Source organism: Mesoplodon bidens, assembly GCF_964165515.1.
Source record: "Mesoplodon bidens genome assembly, chromosome: 2".
NCBI classification, from domain to species: domain Eukaryota; kingdom Metazoa; phylum Chordata; class Mammalia; order Artiodactyla; family Ziphiidae; genus Mesoplodon; species Mesoplodon bidens.
Genome location: NC_138177.1, coordinates 152,300,929 through 152,318,587, shown reverse-complemented (window position 1 = coordinate 152,318,587; position 17,659 = coordinate 152,300,929). Strand labels below are relative to the sequence as shown.

Genomic DNA, 17,659 nt, shown 5'->3' with positions numbered 1-17,659 from the left:
CATGAATAGGACTAGCCTCTTATAAAAGATCCAGGAGGGATCCCTTGCCCTTTCCACTATGTGAGGACACAGCAAGAAAGTGCCAGTTATGACCCAAGAAGGGGACCCTCAACAGAAGGTGACGATGGTGGGACTTGATCTTAAGACTTTCCAGCCTCCAAAACTATGAGCAATAAATTTCTGTTGTTTATAAGTTACCCAATCTGTGGCATTTTGTTACAGCAGCCCAAACAAAGACGGTCAACATGCCAGGTTTCTAGACTCTCTCTAAAAACTTCCACCCAAGGACTTTGCCCATCTCCAAATTGTTAACATTCAACTCAGAAGAGTTTTCTAGGACTATGTTCTAACAAGTTTCTCTTACTGCATCCCATAACAGACTACTTTACCTGTTGATGGGAAATAAGTCAGACAGGGCAGTGTTAATATAGGTCTGATTATACCAAAATGAAATCACTTTAGATTTACAGTAAAATTCTTAGAGCAACCAGAGTAGTTTAGTAATTACTAGAAACTAAACTTAATGGTGCTAAAGAGTTCTTATTGAAAATGGTCCTAATTAGTTTATATCATATTCATACTTACCCAGTATTTTCTCCTGTTACAGCATTAAAGTTTGACACCATATATGAGTCTCATTTGCTCTCCATTTCAGTTGTTTTGTCTCAATTCTACAGAAAAGTAATAACCACTTTGAAAGACATTGCATTCTCAGGTTATCAGCTGATATGCCAAGTAAAATAGCAGCCAAGGTACGTAACTACAAAAGATTACTTAAAATAAGTAGAATGCCATTGTTATAAATATAAATACATCTGGTTCCATATAACAAAGCTATTTCCATGTCCCAGCAGATGGCTCACAGTAATAATGCTTTGTTGATCTGGTTATAACAAATTCTATTAAATCCAAAATCCTGTATAGCAGATGCCTTTTCCAATTTCAGTACAAGTCAATCTCTTTAACCAAAACACTGTGCTTTGGTTCTTGTTATTTGTGCACTAAAATCCAGTTGTGCCAAATAAGATGGTCAAATTTTTTGACAGTTGTTATAAAATGCCTCTGTGGTGTTTTCTGAGTTTTGGGGTGGAGGAGGTAAAGAGTACCTCCATCTAGGACTGAAAGGCTAACTGTTCAAAATGGAAAACAAAGATTCACAGTTAAAGGGAGGCTCAGGGGAAGTTAAAGTAAGCTTCAGCTGTCCTAAGCCAAGGTTTCTGAATAGCGGCAATGTGGAAAGCTAATGACTAACAAAGCTGACAGTGAAGAGCACTGAAAATAATGCAATTTCTGAGTTGAGAGGCTATTAGCAGGGATAAACAGAAAAAAATGTACCTGGATGCCTACACAACACGTATCTCTGTACACTGAAGTGTTAGATTGATATTTAAAAGAAATGTGGATGCAATGTCAACTTAATTTTGCTGTTTGTTTCCCCAACTACATTCAAAATCCAATCTTCATGTTCTGGTCATACCCTTACTTGAAATAATACCCTCTATTAATTCATAACACAGTTAACAGTACAGTGATTAAGAGTCTCTGAGTTCTGAAAATAGACTGCAGGGGTTCAAATCCTGGTTCTTTCCATCCCGAGCTACATACCCTTAGGCAAGTTACTTAACCTCTCTATGCCTGTATCCTCATCTGTAAATTTTTGATAACAAAAAAAACCTACCTTTTAGAGTTGTTGTGAGGATTACATGAATAATAAATGAAAAATAGTTAGAACACTTTTGAGCCCATCCTAAGGCCTCAGAAAATATTAGCTATTATTATTACTACTACCACTATCACCATCATCTCATTAATCCCCAGTAAAGTTCTGAAAGGCAGAAATATGAAATGACTTATCTAAATCACAAACAAGTGACAGAATGCAGTAAGAAAAAATCTCATTTTATGTCCTGAAGATCAAACATTACAAGTTACTGATTCCCTAAGCAAGGGGATTTTCCAACCTCTCTAATTCTCCAGGAATTCACAAGAGGCTCCTTTAAGTTAGAATAGCAGCGTAGAGAAGTGGAAATAGCAATGGACATGCACTTAGATGATCTAATTGCTCCAACACTGACTTAACTGGGCAATCTTGGGCAAGCCACCTAATCTAAACTTCAAAATTATTCATCTTAAAAAACGCTTTGCCTACATCACAGGGTTGTTGCATGATAAAATAGATAACACATGAGAAAACATATGTAAACCATAAACACACCATATGAATGTTCAAAAGCCATGTCGTACTCATCTTTATATCCCCAGTGCCTAGCAGAATGCATAGTAGAGGTTATAATCTAAAAGACAAGCCATGAGAGGGATGGAGTTGGCAGGGTGAAGATTAAAATGAAGATAAGATTTTTAAGAGTAAGAAACTCCAATGTCCATCAACTGATAAGTGGATACATAAAAGGTAGTAGAGCCATACAATGGAATATTCAACAGTAAAAAGGAATGGATAACCCTTGAAACACTATGCTAAATGAAAAAAAGCCAGACACAAAAGACCACACGCTGTATGATTCCATTTATACAAAATGTTCAGAATAGGCAAATCTACAGAGATGGTAAGTACATTAGTGGTTGCCTAGGACTGGGGAATGAGGGGGAAATGGAGAGTGACTGTTAATGGTTACAGACTTGCTCTTTTGGGATGATGATTGTGGTGATGGCTGCACAATTTGGTGAATACACTAAAAATCAATGAACTGTACACTTTAAATGGGTGAATTGTATAGTATGTGAATTATCTCAGTAAAACTGTTTAAAAAAAGAATAAAAAGTGTGAGAGAAAGTATAAAATCACTGGCTTTAGAACACGTTTCTTTTTTTTTTTAAAGAAAAAAAGTGAGTTTTCTGATATTTGAGTAGCTTGGACATGTGGACAAGAATGGGAATGGAGGAAGCAATAGGAGAAAATACTAAGAATTACCACACCAGACCACAACATCTCTACAAAGCCTTCTGTGGAAAGCAAATCTGGGCATCTCTTCTTCCTTTCAAAATTCTAAGGTTACAAATCACCTCCTGGTCCTAGTTCAATAGTCTTTTCATCATGATCATTGTTTCTGAACTTTGAGACTACATCTGATACTGTCTACCACACTATCCTTGGCTTCTGTGGCACTGATGTACTTCCTGGTTCTTCTCAGAATGCTTTACCTATTAGCCTATAAGGTCACCCACAGTTCCAAACGTCAAAGTTCTTTCGCCACCATGCTACTGATCTCCCAACACTCATCTACTCACATATTTTTTTTTACTACCAAATACAGCCCTGGTAAGTGCACAATCTACATTGCATCTCTGTTCATCTTATAGTGATATACTACAGGATTCCTCTATTCATATCTTGATTATCTTCACTAAGGTTGGGAAGCAGTGGTATGACTCAACCAAAATAATTCCTAAATATTTTTTCTTTTGAATAGATCTGTTTTTCTAATTGTTTTGCTTAGATTAATATTAAACTAGCCTGCATTTCCAGAGCAAAACCAGCAAGGAGAAAAGGCTATCGGGAGTTGCAAAAGACTAGCCTTTTATTGAAAACTTGACTGTATACAATCGAAGTGCTGACCATAGCCCACCTTAGCTCATTTATCTTCACAGTGACACTTTCCTGATTTCCTCATCATTATCAGCCATTCTCCCAGGATTCTAGGCTTTAATCTTTTAATGTTTAATTTGCTCTCTTCCCTTGGCACACATTCAATCATCACTAAGTTCAAATTAATTTTTACTCAAACATACATTCTCTTATATATTCTATACACTCTTTCATAGGACAATATAAAGATTAAATGCATAAGCTCAAAGGCAAGACTGCCTGGGTTCAAATCCTCGCTCTGTTGCTTACTCTCTATAGGATTTAGGGCAAGTTACTTAACCTTTCTGTAACTCGGTTTCTTCATAGGAATAATAAGACCTTATTATGAAGACTTTATGAGTTAAATACATGTAAATAGCTTAGAACATTGTGCCTGGCATACAGTACTCAATAAATGCTAGCTATTATTTTATTCCAAACATCACCATTTTATCTCAGACCCTCATCATCTTGTTCCTAAAATTCTCCAAGAGCCTTCTAGTCAGTCTTCCTACTCCAGGACACTCAACTAATTATGAAAACCGTCCTCAGGAACAATATGCATCATCTTACTCTCAATCTTTAGAACCCACTGTGGTACCCCATCAAATTAAACCCTATATCCTTAATAAGGCCCTCCACCAATACACACTCACCAAGCGTAAACTCATTTATTCTTATTCACCAATACAGACTCCCTATGCCAGTCAAACTGCTCAATATCTTTTGTACATTGCCACGTCTATATCTTTGCAAATATCCCTTCACTAAATACATCTCTTGCCCTTTGAAAATTCCAAATCTCACTTATACCTTTGACTTTGCCTGCACTGTTATCCCAACCAGGAGCTTGATGTTGTTTGGAATTATGAATGATGCATGTTACATGTTGTTTCCCCAACAGAAGTGTGAAGAAACCACATATTTTATTCCTTGTGTCTCTTCATACAGACCACTTCACACGTAGCACTGTATTTTGCAGAAGTACACAAATGCTGACTGACTTAATAAATATGCCTCAGAATGTATCAGAACAGCATTCTCTATTTTCCACTGCCCCACCCATACTTACCATGGTGAGGGTGGACAGAATCTGTATATAAATATTTTTATTTTACATACCTAGAAGGAGAATATACTAACAATTGTACTAGACAAAAGAAAAAACAAACAAACATACACGCAAAGAGAATGCACATGTGAAAAACCAAGAAAAAGTGAGAACTGGCTATTTTGGAATCTAAAAAGTGACTTCAAAATATGAGGATTTTTCATTTCACCAAACTAATGAATCAAAAAGAGCCAAAATAAACATGTCCTGACCCCATCCAATAAAATACCTAATAAAAGCATGAGGAAGACCCCAGCATCTTCAGCAGCACAAAACCAAGAAAATCATTCACCTTAACTCCAAGAAACACAAAAAGGAAACAGATATCTAAAAAACTAAAAAATTCAATCAAATCTCTAGATGCTACCCAAAGAGAAAAACAGAGAGGAGTTATTGCTTTTCTATAAATATCTGCTAAAGTCTAGGAGGAATACAAGGCTTCTCTCATTGCTACCGTGTCCTGTTCCCAGTTAAGGGAGCAATCTGTGGTCACAAAAGAGCAAAACACAGGAAGATGGAAACCTTAACCTGGAAGAGACAGTAAGGAAAGAAACTACTCAAAACACGTTTCAAAAACAGTTTCAAAAACCAGAGAGTGCAATGATACTCAACAGAAAGAGAGGAAAAGTGAAATAAAAGAGGTCCCACGAAATGAGTGACTCAGTGAAACTACCTAGTGCTGCCTTGCAAATAAAGAGCTATGCATGTAACACATCCATGACATGCACGCCTGCTTCACTGGCAAACAAAACAGAAAGAAAAAATAAAGTAAATGTTAAGAAAAGACAAGGAAGATGCCCACCAATCTCTAACTCCCTGGCCAGCCCAACTCAGCTCATTCAGGAATCCAACTAGGAACAACTGAGACGTGGATTGCACAACACAGAAAAGAAAACCCTTCGCCAACCATACACACAAAAAGTAGAATGGAGAAGTGAAAACTATGCACCTCAATGCATCAGCAGCTAAAGCTTATTATTCTCTCTTTAGGATTAAATGGTAGAGAAAAGAACAAGAGCAGCTAAAGGAAGAGGAGGAAGATTGTCAATGAAACCAAGTCCCCTACTGGTCTCAATTTCAGAGAGTACAAGTCTTGCTTCTTGCAGCTGACCAACAGTACGCCTCGGCAAAGCAAACTGACCCTAACACCTTCCACGCCACCCGGAGGAAATCAGAGTAAAAACCACCCCGCTTTAACCTCCCTCCTCACTAGCTGCAAAAATGGAGGGGGGGGGGAGACACCCTACCACGTGGGCAGGATGCAACACACACAGGACAGCAACACGTCCGCATGGAACGGCTGCCTCTGCCCAATGCCGGTAAAGGACACGGCGACAGGATGGGTGGGAACGCAGGCCCCCGCACGGGCCTCCTCACCCCGAAGGGCACCCCCGACGCGCGAGATACTGGCCGCCTCGCCGGCCGAAAAGCACCCCGGAGTTTGAAGGGAAGAAGCTGCATCGTGCCGGGAAAGGGGGCTAGCCCAGGCCAGCGGCAGGTCACGGAGGGAATACGGACACTGTCCTCGGACTCGACGCCCCCGGGAACCCAGTCTGGCTCCCCCGGGCCCCGCCTGGGGGAGGGGCGGGAGGCGCGGAGCCGCCGCTTCCCCGCTGAGGAGCAGCAGCAGCTGAGAAGCGCCGCGGGGGAGGGAGCGACCCAGCCCTCGCCGCCCGCCAGGCCTCAGCCTGGGCCCGGGCCCCCTGCCCCGCCCCGCCCGCCGCCCGCCCCGCGACGCGACCGCGGCTGTGAGAAGGGAGAGGGCGTCTCGAGGAGAGCAGCCCCTACCTCCGTCCCGGGAGATGCCCCGGCCCCGCCTCCTCGCCCGCCGTCCCGGCCCGACCACCCCGGCAGCTGGTGCTCACCTCAGGCTACGCAGGCCGGTACGGCCCGGCCGAGCCCCCGGCCGCTGTGTGCGTCTCCGCCCCCCGGGAAACGTCCCAGCGGTGCCTGGTGCGAGCAGCCGAGGCCCGGAGCAGCGCCGAGAGCGGCGGCGGCAGCGGGAGCAGCCAACATCCGGGGCCCCGCACCCGGAACTACTTCCCAACCCGCTCCCCCTCCCGCCCCCGCCGCCGCCGCCGCTGCCGCTGCCGCCGCCGCCCCCGCCTCCGCCTCCTGCGACGTCGCTGCGCCACCGGCACGGCGTCAGCGGCGTCACGACTCCTTCGCGGTCACAGCCGTTGCATCGCGCCTGTGATCCCTCCGCTGGAACAAGTAGTGCCCTGGGACTCCCGGGGTCTTGGTTCTGTGCTGCGGGTATCAGCCAGCCGCCGGCACCTCCGAGGAACTTGGGGCGGGGATGATGGCTTGGACCAGGTCTCTGCTCCTCAGAGTGGCGGCCGGGGAGGGAGGGCGGCGGGGGCGGCTCTTTAGTTGAGGACAGCAGGGACCTCCGCCTGGGATCCTGCCCAGGGATTCCGGGGTCCCGTTCCCCGGGGGAATGGCGCCTTGTGACCTCTCCCCTAACACCCTCCACCTCACCTTAGTGATAGGCACCTTAGCCTCTCCGGAAGACCGGGCACCACGGATTCTACGACCCCCACAAAGGCACCTTGGACCTTCAGGACACTTCCAGAACGTCACAGGTCCCGGGTTCTAGACCCATCTCTGCCGAGGCCTCTCCCGTGCCTAGCCTTGGTTTCCTACTCCTTAAAACAAAGGATTTGTAACTCTGAAAGACCTTCTGATTCTAAAGCTGCTGCCCAGGTTATGGTCCTTGCTATCAACAGGTGGAGCGCTTAGAAGGGTAGTTGGGCGACTTGTGAACTTTGGAATTTACTTCTAGTCCGTCTTCACTGATTCTTTCTCTAAAGTATCAGCACTGCAAATCTGCCCTGTAATTTCACATTTAATTACATTCAGACTTATTACTTGCTGTTGCTTCTTTCGCGTTAGTCACATATAGCACCAAGCATGCTTTTGAACTCATAGTAGGTACTCAACATTTGAAAACTCAGATAATTTGTCAGATGAATACTAAGTTGATTGGACGAGATGAAAAGGAGAGGCCTGAGTGAATTGACCTTGGGAACCTCTTTTGATGTAGTCTCATATAGATAGATGAAGACCTCCGGTAAAGAGCTGAGTACCCAATGGCTTCAGCAAACATTGAACACCTGCCATTTACCAAGCATTTCTAGGCACTGGGGATTCAAAGTACTCCTATATTCCCTTTCTACGTAAGACTCCAGCAAGATTCTGAAGGTTAAAAGACTCATTCACTCATTCATCCAACAAATATTTGCTGATCACTACTAAGGTTGTCAGACCCTATTTTAGTGTTTGGGTTGGATCAGTGAATAGAAGAGCGGGGCAGGGTGGAAATACCGTTCCCTCTTAGAGATATCATCTGAGTATGGAGAGAAAGATGATAAACGTAACAAGAAAAGAATTTGGTGTGATAGAAGGTGTTTAGTGCTATGGGGGAAAAAAATAGACCAGGGTAAGAGGTATGAGGAAAACTGGAGGTAGGGGGGGTGGGGTTTTTTTTTTAACATCAACCATTTCTTCATCAATAATGTGTTCATTTACTTCAACTGAACCATGCGTTAGGTGCTGGGGCTTCAGTGGAGAATAAGCCAAGCTTCTGCAGCTAGTAGAGACCACATGCCAGGTGCTTTCACTTGACCTCTCATTCAGTGCTTTCACCAGGTCCCTAAGGTAGGACTCCTGTGTTCATTTTTACAGCTGATGAAATTGAAGCTGAGAGGGCTAAAAACTTGAGCCAGGACTCAAACCTAATGTCTTCTGAGTCCAACTCCCTTTCCAGCTTCTCCTCAGCTGAGAACACATATTTTTTTCTGTTTCAATACACCTCACCTCTTTCGTCAAGTAAACTCATGCATTAATATAGGTGAATGGCCTTAGATCTGCACTGGAGCAAAAGGAAGGGAGAAAGGAAAATATTTAGAGGAAAAGAGGGGGCAGTTATCCAAAAAATCTAGACTCGTAGAGCAAAGTAATAGGGGTAGCAAAGAAGACTTAGTGGAAGAGAAATGAAGGTAGATTCATAACAGTTATTCCAACTCCAGTTTTATAGAATGGGATTTTAAATAGAGCCTTCAGGGAGAGCCCAATTCATAAGGTGACTTTAATGAGAAACTTGAAAGAGGTGAGGGAGTGAGCCATGCATTGTATGGGAAAGAGTGTCCCAGGCGGAAGGAACAGCTAGTGGAAAGGCCCTGAAGTGAAAGTATTCCTGGAAGTGTTAAAAATAGTGGAGGCCAGGACAACTGGAGCCGGGTAAGCAAATGAGGGAGGAATAGGAGATAAGGTCAGAGAGTGGGGTCTTGTAGGCCATTGTAAGGATCTTGCCTAAAGAGGAACCACCACAGGGCTTCGAACAGAGGAGTGATATGATCTGATTGATGCTTTCAAAAGATCACCCTGGGGCTTCCCTGGTGGCGCAGTGGTTGAGAGTCTGCCTGCCGATGCAGGGGACACGGGTTCGTGCCCCGGTCCGGGAAGATCCCACATGCCACGGAGCGGCTAGGCCCGTGAGCCAGGGCCGCTGAGCCTGCGCGTCCGGAGCCTGTGCTCTGCAACGGGAGAGGCCACAACAGTGAGAGGCCCGTGTACCGCAAAAAACAAAACAAAACAAAAAAAGATCACCCTGGCTATGTGCTAAGAGTAGATGGTGTATGGACATTGGTGGAAGCCAGAGGCTCCATTAGTTAGGTGCAGGATGATGGTTTGGACCAGGCTGGTAGCAGTCAGTAGGATAAATGAGATACAGTCTCTATACTTTAAGAACTCACAGTCTAGCGGGAAGCAAATAGATAATTACAGTACACTGTGATAAGGGAGATAGAAGTGGCCACCCTTGCCAGCTTGCCTGACAGAAGAGTAGAAGTTCCCTCTTCTACCGAGTTGCCAAGGGAATCGGAAGTTCCTGGTTCTTTGTTGGGCCACTGGGTGGATCCTTTATAACACAGGTAACACTTGTCTTCTTCTCAGCCCTTTAGGTCTCAAAGCCCACTATCATCTGAGTGGTGCTGTAAGCAGAAGGGTACTAAAGGACAGTCTGGGTCATACATTTAAGGAGATGGGCAAAACTGAGACTATACCTATTTGCCAGAAGAAGAAACTGAGGCCAACAGTCACCAGGTTTTAACCTGAGACTGGGAATCAAGGTTATCAAAGTCCCAAACCAGGAATCTCTGAGCCACTTGAGTGGAGTCAGCCAATGATGGAATAAGAGAGTAGAAAGATGTTTCTGGATAGCTGCCAGAATGGGCTTGGGGGCTTGGGGATCAGCAGTTTTTGAGAATGAAAGAATCACAAGCCCCAGAATGTCAAAGGCTGAGGAGCACCCCGCCTCCCACCCCCCCCAAAAATGTTGTAAGGGCCATAGAAGCAGGGGGGATTCTGGAACAGTGGGGGTGGGGTTGGGGATGGGCAGGAAAAGCTTAAAGCTCAGATTGGGAAGACAGACTTGGGTTCAATCTCACGTTTTACATCTTACTTCCTGTGTGCCTATGTCAAGTTATTTAGTTTCTCTTAGTCTCCATTTCCTGGCCTATTAAATAGGAACTATAATCACAGCTATGTAGCAAAAGAGATCAGGCACAGGCTACCGTAAAATAAAGGCCGCCAAAGACAATCATCATTATGGACAAGGTCGAGTGTCAGCACAGAAGAGTAGTTCATAGTCTCCGGAGATGAGAGTGGTCTGGGAGGGAGAGTGTGGAGCCCTCAAAGAGAAAATGGTATCCAACTCAGGGGACAGATCCTTAAGAGAAATAGATTGCTCAAAGCAATGAGATAGAAGTTTTATTGTTTTGTGTTGTTTACAATCTTTTCTCAGCCTCGCCTGGATTATAAATTCCCTAAAAGAAACACAGTCCCAACCTGGACTGCAATAGCCCTACAAAACCTTGATTCGGCATTGGCTGTGCATCAACAGCGGGGTGTTCAACACTTCACATGACCCACAGCCGCCTTTAGACAAATGAGGCTTCACCCGATCCTTTCTCCCTCTTTATTTATGGTAAGAGGAAAGCAGAAAATGAGAAATGAATTTAAAATGAGCCAAGACCTGCAAAGGGGAGAGAGAGAAACATGAGAGAGCCCTTCCTATCATTCCCAGCCCTGAAGGAGCCTTCCAGTTTCCCTAGGTATCTTTATATAATACTTTATATTTCGTGTATTAGATTTCCTAAAAATACAAAGGCCACTGGAAAGCTCTCAGCACCACTAACTGCTATTTAATGATAACACTTGGGTGTTAGGTGTTGGTCACTCTGCATAGTTAAAAAGCATTCAAGAATCATTTATCAAACGACTACTCTATACCAGGTGTTGGGCTAAACACTAGGGAATCAGAAGGGGATAAATAAATTTCCCACCTTCAATGGACTCCTAGCCTTCTGGAAAAACAGACATGTCAAAAGTTAATGCCTGTGCAATTTGTAGAGATTTGTACTTGTGCCATGGAAACAAAAAAAAAGCAAGGCTTAACTCTGTCAGATTGGATGGGGATGGGGGCACCAAAGAAAGCTTCACTCTTAAAGGTAAAGTTAAGGCTAAGTCTGACTAAATAAGTAGGAGTTTGCCATAGAGACAGAAACAGGCCTGGGAGTAAAAAAGGAAAATTTGGGGTACAGGAAGAAAGTTTGTGCAAAGAGGTTGGGTGGATATGAGAAAAGTAGAGGCCACAGAAATTACAGTCTTATAAGTGGTCATTAAACACTAGTGGCTGATGAAAAGAACTAACTGATGAATCTAGACCATATCGCTCTACGTAAACCATCCATAAATTGAGTCCCTGCCCTCTAGGAGCTTGGTGTTAACCTCAGATTTTATCAGTAAGGCAAAATGTGATCCTTCCCAAACAGTCTACTGCTTAATCATTCTCACAAGAAAGGGGTAACTTAGACTATTTCTCCCCAATAGAAGGCAGAAGCCTAAATTTTTTTTCATAGTTCTGGCAATGAATTCGCACTAGTGCACTCATACCACCTACCTCCTCAACACCCCCTCCCATCCATCTTCCTTGTAACCACCTGGCCCAAACCTTGGCTTACCTCCACTCTCAGAATCAACCGAGCTAATTAAAAGCATAATGAAAGACACAACAGCATGGAGACAACTGAACAAACATGAACAAATGCATAGATTAAATAAAGCCCTTACATTATGTACAAGCAATGGTGAAGATGAAACTTGGGTGGTGCTAGGAAGAGTGAGTCAGAAGATGTTCAAGTAGAATGGAACAGAGGAGATCTCCTCTCTTCCAGTGAGTAAGCAGCATCTTTTGGAATCATAGAATGAAAGGAAACTGGTGAGTAGGAAAGAGCAGCCAAGATTTGCAACCTGAAGGATCCCGAAACTGTGGGTACAAACATGGTATTTAAGAAGCAATTATTTGATTTCAAGTTGTGAACTTATTGACCTACTCTGTGCCTAATGGGCTGAATAAGAATGATCAAGAAACCCCAATGCTGAGTGGAGAGTGGTGGGGAATGGGTAATATTTACTGAGCGTTTCTTGTGTGATTAGGAACATGATAGACCCTTGGCAAATGTTTTCACTTACTCCTTAGAGCAAAACTATGAGGTGGTTGTCCCCATTTTAAAGAAGAGGAAAAACAGAGGCTCAGTAGTTTGAGAGTGGTAGAGTGAGAATTTACCCAAGAAAGTTTACCCAAGAAAGGGTAAAGCGACCATATTATTGTTCCTGAACATTTCCTGTGTCTCTGGGGGAAGGGAGGGGGTGAGTCGATTTTACTTCCCCAACTCCCTCGACAGCAGGCTTGGTTATGTGATTTGCATTAGTCAATGAACTGTGGGTGGCTGGATGAGCCACCTCCAGGTGGAAGCTTTGAGTCAAGCTGCAAGGTTTGAGTCAGAGTGCTTCACTATGTTTTCCTTTCTGCCCTGATGACCAGCAACATTCAGGATGGAGACCAATCCATCTGCCTCCGTCCCAGAGCAAAGACCATGTATAGCAAAGCTGACCTGGGAAGGACACACAGCATAAGTGAGAAAAACAACTTTTGGGGCTTCCCTGGTGGTGCAGTGGTTAAGAATCCACCTGCCAATGCAGGGGACATGGGTTCGAGCCTTGGTCCGGGAAAATCCCACATGCTGCAGAGCAACTAAGCCCGTGCACCACAACTACTGAGCCTGTGCGCCACAACTACTGAAGCCACGTCTAGAGCCCATGCTCCACAACAAGAGAAGCTACCGCAGTGAGAAGCCTGCACACTGCAACAAAGAGTAGCGCCCGCTCGCCACAACTAGAGAAAGCCCGTGTGTAGCAACGAAGACCCAACAATAACAACTTTTGCTGATTGGGCCATTGAAAATTGGGAGTTGCTCTCATAGTGTAACAGCGCCTATACTGACTAATGCAGACCCTTTCTGATTTTTTTTTCTTCTGCTTATGCAAATTTCTGGTGTCATCCCCAGGTAAAAGAGGTTGCTTGGGAATTATGAGAAAATATAGGAAATGGGATGGTTGGTGTACTGTAATGAAAGGCTTTAAAATAGAGGATTAGAAATTCAATCCTGATCTGTGGGCTCAGACAAGCCTTTATAAGATAGATTCCATGGACCATGTCATGTCCCAGAGGAAGTTACAAAGAGGGTTAAGATACAGTCCCTGTTCTTCAGGCAAGGCCCACCTCATTCTTTTTTTTTTTTTTTTTTTTGTGGTATGCGGGCCTCTCACCACTGTGGCCTCTCCCGCTGCGGGGCACAGGCTCCGGACGCGCCCACTCAGCGGCCATGGCTCAGGGGCCCAGCCGCTCCGCGGCATGTGGGATCCTCCCAGACCGGGGCACGAACTCGTGTCCCCTGCATCGGCAGGCGGACTCTCAACCACTGTGCCACCAGGGAAGCCCCACCTCATTCATTTTTAAACCTAGCACCCTACTGGGTACCTGGAACCCACTAGGTACTCAATAAAAATTTTTTAAACTAATGCTAAGGAATGATGTGGAACCACAACTCAGGTCTCCTAACTTCCCAAAAAGGCTCTTCCTGGGTTATGGTATATTGCCCACTTCGGTTAAGGGATCTCAGAGGGAGGGGAAGGCTGTGGTAATATTGTCAGCCAATTTTTATATAATACTTTACAAGTTATATTCACCCCATTTATATGAAATGCCACATAATTGAAAAATAGCTGGAACATCAGGATCTGCAGGGCTGGAATAGAGTAGGCAGTCAGTAAAGACATACGAATCTCCCTGAGGATATTACAAAGAGTAGAAAACCTTGAAGGAGAGCCCAGGGGACTTGGCAAGGAGAACTCTAGCTTGAAGTGCACTGTGGATCAAGTTTTTTAATGGGCCAGATTAAGAGAATATGGAGGTGAAGGTTAAACTCAGGCAAACAAAGGAGCAGGGCCCCAAGGCATCTCCAAAGAGTACAGGGCAGTAACTGGAAAACCTTCCATGAAATATCCTTGAAGGAAGCATTGAAAATGGTTCTGCACTGAAGGAGAAAAACCATATGATCATGTCAATAGATGCAGAAAAAGCTTTCAACAAAATTCAACCCTGATTTATGATAAAAACCCTCCAGAAAGTAGGCATAGAGGGAACTTACCTCAACATGATAAAGGCCATATATAACAAACCCACAGCCAACATCATTCTCAATGGTGAAAAACTGAAACCTTTTCCACTAAGATCAGGAACAAGACAAGGTTGCCCACTCTCACCACTATTATTCAACATAGTTTTAAAAGTTTTAGCCACAGCAATCAGAGAAGAAAAAGAAATAAAAGGAATCCAAATCAGAAAAGAAGAAGTAAAACTGTCACTGTTTGCAGATGACATAATACTATACATAGAGAATCCTAAAGATGCTACCAGAAAACTAGTAGAGCTAATCAATGAATCTGGTAAAGTAGCAGGATACAAAATTAATGCACAGAAATCTCTCGCATTCCTATACACTAATGATGAAAAATCTGAAAGAGAAATTAAGGAAACACTCCCATTTACCACTGCAACAAAAAGAATAAAATACCTAGGAATAAACCTACCTAAAGAGACAAAAGACCTGTATGCAGAAAACTATAAGACGCTGATGAAAGAAATTAAAGACAATACAAACAGATGGAGAGACATACCATGTTCTTGGAATAGAAGAATCAACATTGTGAAAATGACTATACCATCCAAAGCAATCTACAGATTCAATGCAATCACTATCAAACTACCACTGGCATTTTTCATAGAACTAGAACAAAAAATTCCACAATTTGTATGGAAACACAAAAGACCCCGAATAGCCAAAGCAATCTTGAGAAAGTAAAACAGAGCTGGAGGAATCAGGCTCCCTCATTTCAGACTATACTACAAAGCTACAGTAATCAAGACAGTATGCTACTGGCACAAAAATAGAAATATAGATCAATGGAACAGGATAGAAAGCCCAGAGGTAAATGCATGTACATATGGTCACCTTATTTGTGATAAAGGAGGCAAGAATATACAATGGAGAAAAGACAGCCTCTTCAGTAAGTGGTTCTGGGAAAACTGGACAACTACATGTAAAAGAATGAAATTAGAACACTCCCTAACACCATACACAAAAATAAACTCAGGATGGATTAAAGACCTAAATGTAAGGCCAGACACTACAAAACTCTTAGAGGAAAACATAGGCAGAACACTCCATGAGATAAATCACAGCAAGATCCTTTTTGACCCACCTCCTAGAGAAATGGAAATAAAAACAAAAATAAACACATGGGACCTAATGAAACTTAAAAGCTTTTGCACAGCAAAGGAAACCATAAACAAGGTGAAAAGACAACCCTCAGAATGGGAGAAAATATTTGCAAATGAAGCAACTGACAAAGGATTAATCTCCAGAATTTACAAGCAGCTCATGCAGCTCAATAACAAAAAAGCAAACAACTCAATCCAAAAATGGGCAGAAGACCTAAATAGACATTTCTCCAAAGAAGATATACAGATTGTCAACAAACACATGAAAGAATGCTCAACATCACTAATCATTAGAGAAATGCAAATCAAAACTACAATGAGGTATCACCTCACACCAGTCAGAATGCCCATCAACAAAAATATCTACAAACAATAAATGCTGGAGAGGGTGTGGAGAAAAGGGAACCCTCTTGCACTGTTGGTGGGAATGTAAATTGATACAGCCATTATGGAGAACAGTATGGAGGTTCCTCAAAAAACTAAAAATAGAACTACCATACGACCCATCAATCCCTCTACTGGGCATATACCCTGAGAAAACCATAATTCAAAAAGAGTCATGTACCAAAATGTTCATTGCAGCTCTATTTACAATAGCCAGGACATGGAAGCAACCTAAGTGTCCATCGACAGATGAATGGATAAAGAAGATGTGGCACATATATACAATGGAATATTACTCAGGCATAAAAAGAAGTGAAATTGAGTTATTTGTAGTGAGGTGGATGGACCTAGAATCTGTCATACAGAGTGAAGTAAGTCAGAAAGAGAAAAACAAGTACCATATGCTAACACATATATATGGAATCTAAAAAAAAAAAAAAGGTTATGAAGAACCTAGGGGCAGGACAGGAATAAAGACGTAGATGTAGAGAATGGACTTGAGGACATGGGGAGGGGGTAAGCTGGGACGAAGTAAGAGAGTGGCATGTATTTATATATACAACCAAATGTAAAATAGATAGCTAGTGGGAAGCAGCACATAACACAGGGAGATCAGCTCAGTGCTTTGTGACCACCTAGAGGGGTGGATAGGGATGGTGAGAGGGAGACGCAAGAGGGAGGAGATATGGGGATATATGTATATGTATAGCTGATTCACTTTGTTATAAAGCAGAAACTAACACACCATTGTAAAACAATTATACTCCAATAAAGATGTTTTTTAAAAAAAGAGGAAAGAAAAAATCCTGCAAATGATTTAGGACTGCCCAGATTTGTAAATCAATGTTTCAAAACCAGGAAGAGATTCACCTGTTACTACCACTCACTCAAACAGTTAAGATACTGCAAATATGACATGCATCTAATTCCAAAGTATAACAACTCTAGGCATAATTACTATATTCAAAGGGCTAACGCAAAGCACAGAAATGAAGAGTGATCCGGTGAACCTGTTAGGGTTAACGTTAATATGTTAACCAAACTGAATAAGATGTGCAAAACAATTATTTTTTTTCACCAGGAGATTACATTGGGATTTCTTTTGGTGTAAAATAACAGAAATCCTTGCAATTGAAATATTTAAGATGAACTGACATGTCTGAGATTTGCTTTGAAATACTCCAGAAAAAAAGAATGTGTGGGAGATCTATGAAACAAGACAGGCAAAATGTTGATGTCTATAGAAGTTCAGAGTGGGAACAATGGCTTCCATCAAGAACAGAAAGTAGAAAAAGGAAGTAATATTTTACCTTACTAAATCCCCACAATGATCCTAAAAGTTAGAGGTTGTTGTCCCCATTTTACAGGCAAGAAAACTGAGGTCACGTTGCTAGCAAATAGCAATGTAAAGACTTGAGCCTCAATCCTATGGCTTCCAAATCCTTCCTTTTGCTAATATCCCATACTGATTGTCCAAGTGTATTTTCTCAGATTCTGATATTTTAATGGAAAAGAAGAAGAGTTTTTTTCTATATAATGGAAACATTTATAATTCCTGTTTCTTCTACTGCTCCTTATAGGTTCTCGTCTCCACTTTTGAGCAACTAGTTTGAATACTTCTTGACTCAGGAAGTTGTTTTAATTTCATTTAACCTAAATTCATGCTCTACCTGTGTCTTCCCCCACCATTCAGTACAGTAAAAGGAATGTGGAATGTTTCTTTTTGTAATGATTCTCAAGGCAAGAGGTGACAAAAGGCCTGCATGAACACGTATGCACACACAAACACAAAACTTATGTTCAAGTACCTAAGTACAGTTTTTCCTTTTTAACCTTTTAGCAGTTAATTTATGGCCTACATGCCCACTCCCCACATCTGTCTCTTTTTCTGCCA

At 42.7% G+C, this 17,659-nt stretch overlaps 1 protein-coding gene across 2 annotated transcripts in view; it reads right to left on the bottom strand.

Moving 5' to 3' along the window:
- The window catches only part of FOXJ3 (forkhead box J3), a 134,535-nt gene extending 127,799 nt beyond the window's left edge, over nt 1-6,736 (bottom strand). For both annotated transcript variants that reach the window (XM_081225816.1, XM_081225817.1), the window contains exon 1: nt 6,560-6,736. The gene's annotated coding sequence lies outside the window, so the exon portion shown is untranslated. The remainder of the gene's footprint in view (nt 1-6,559) is intronic.
- Between the last annotated feature and the right edge of the window lie 10,923 nt (nt 6,737-17,659).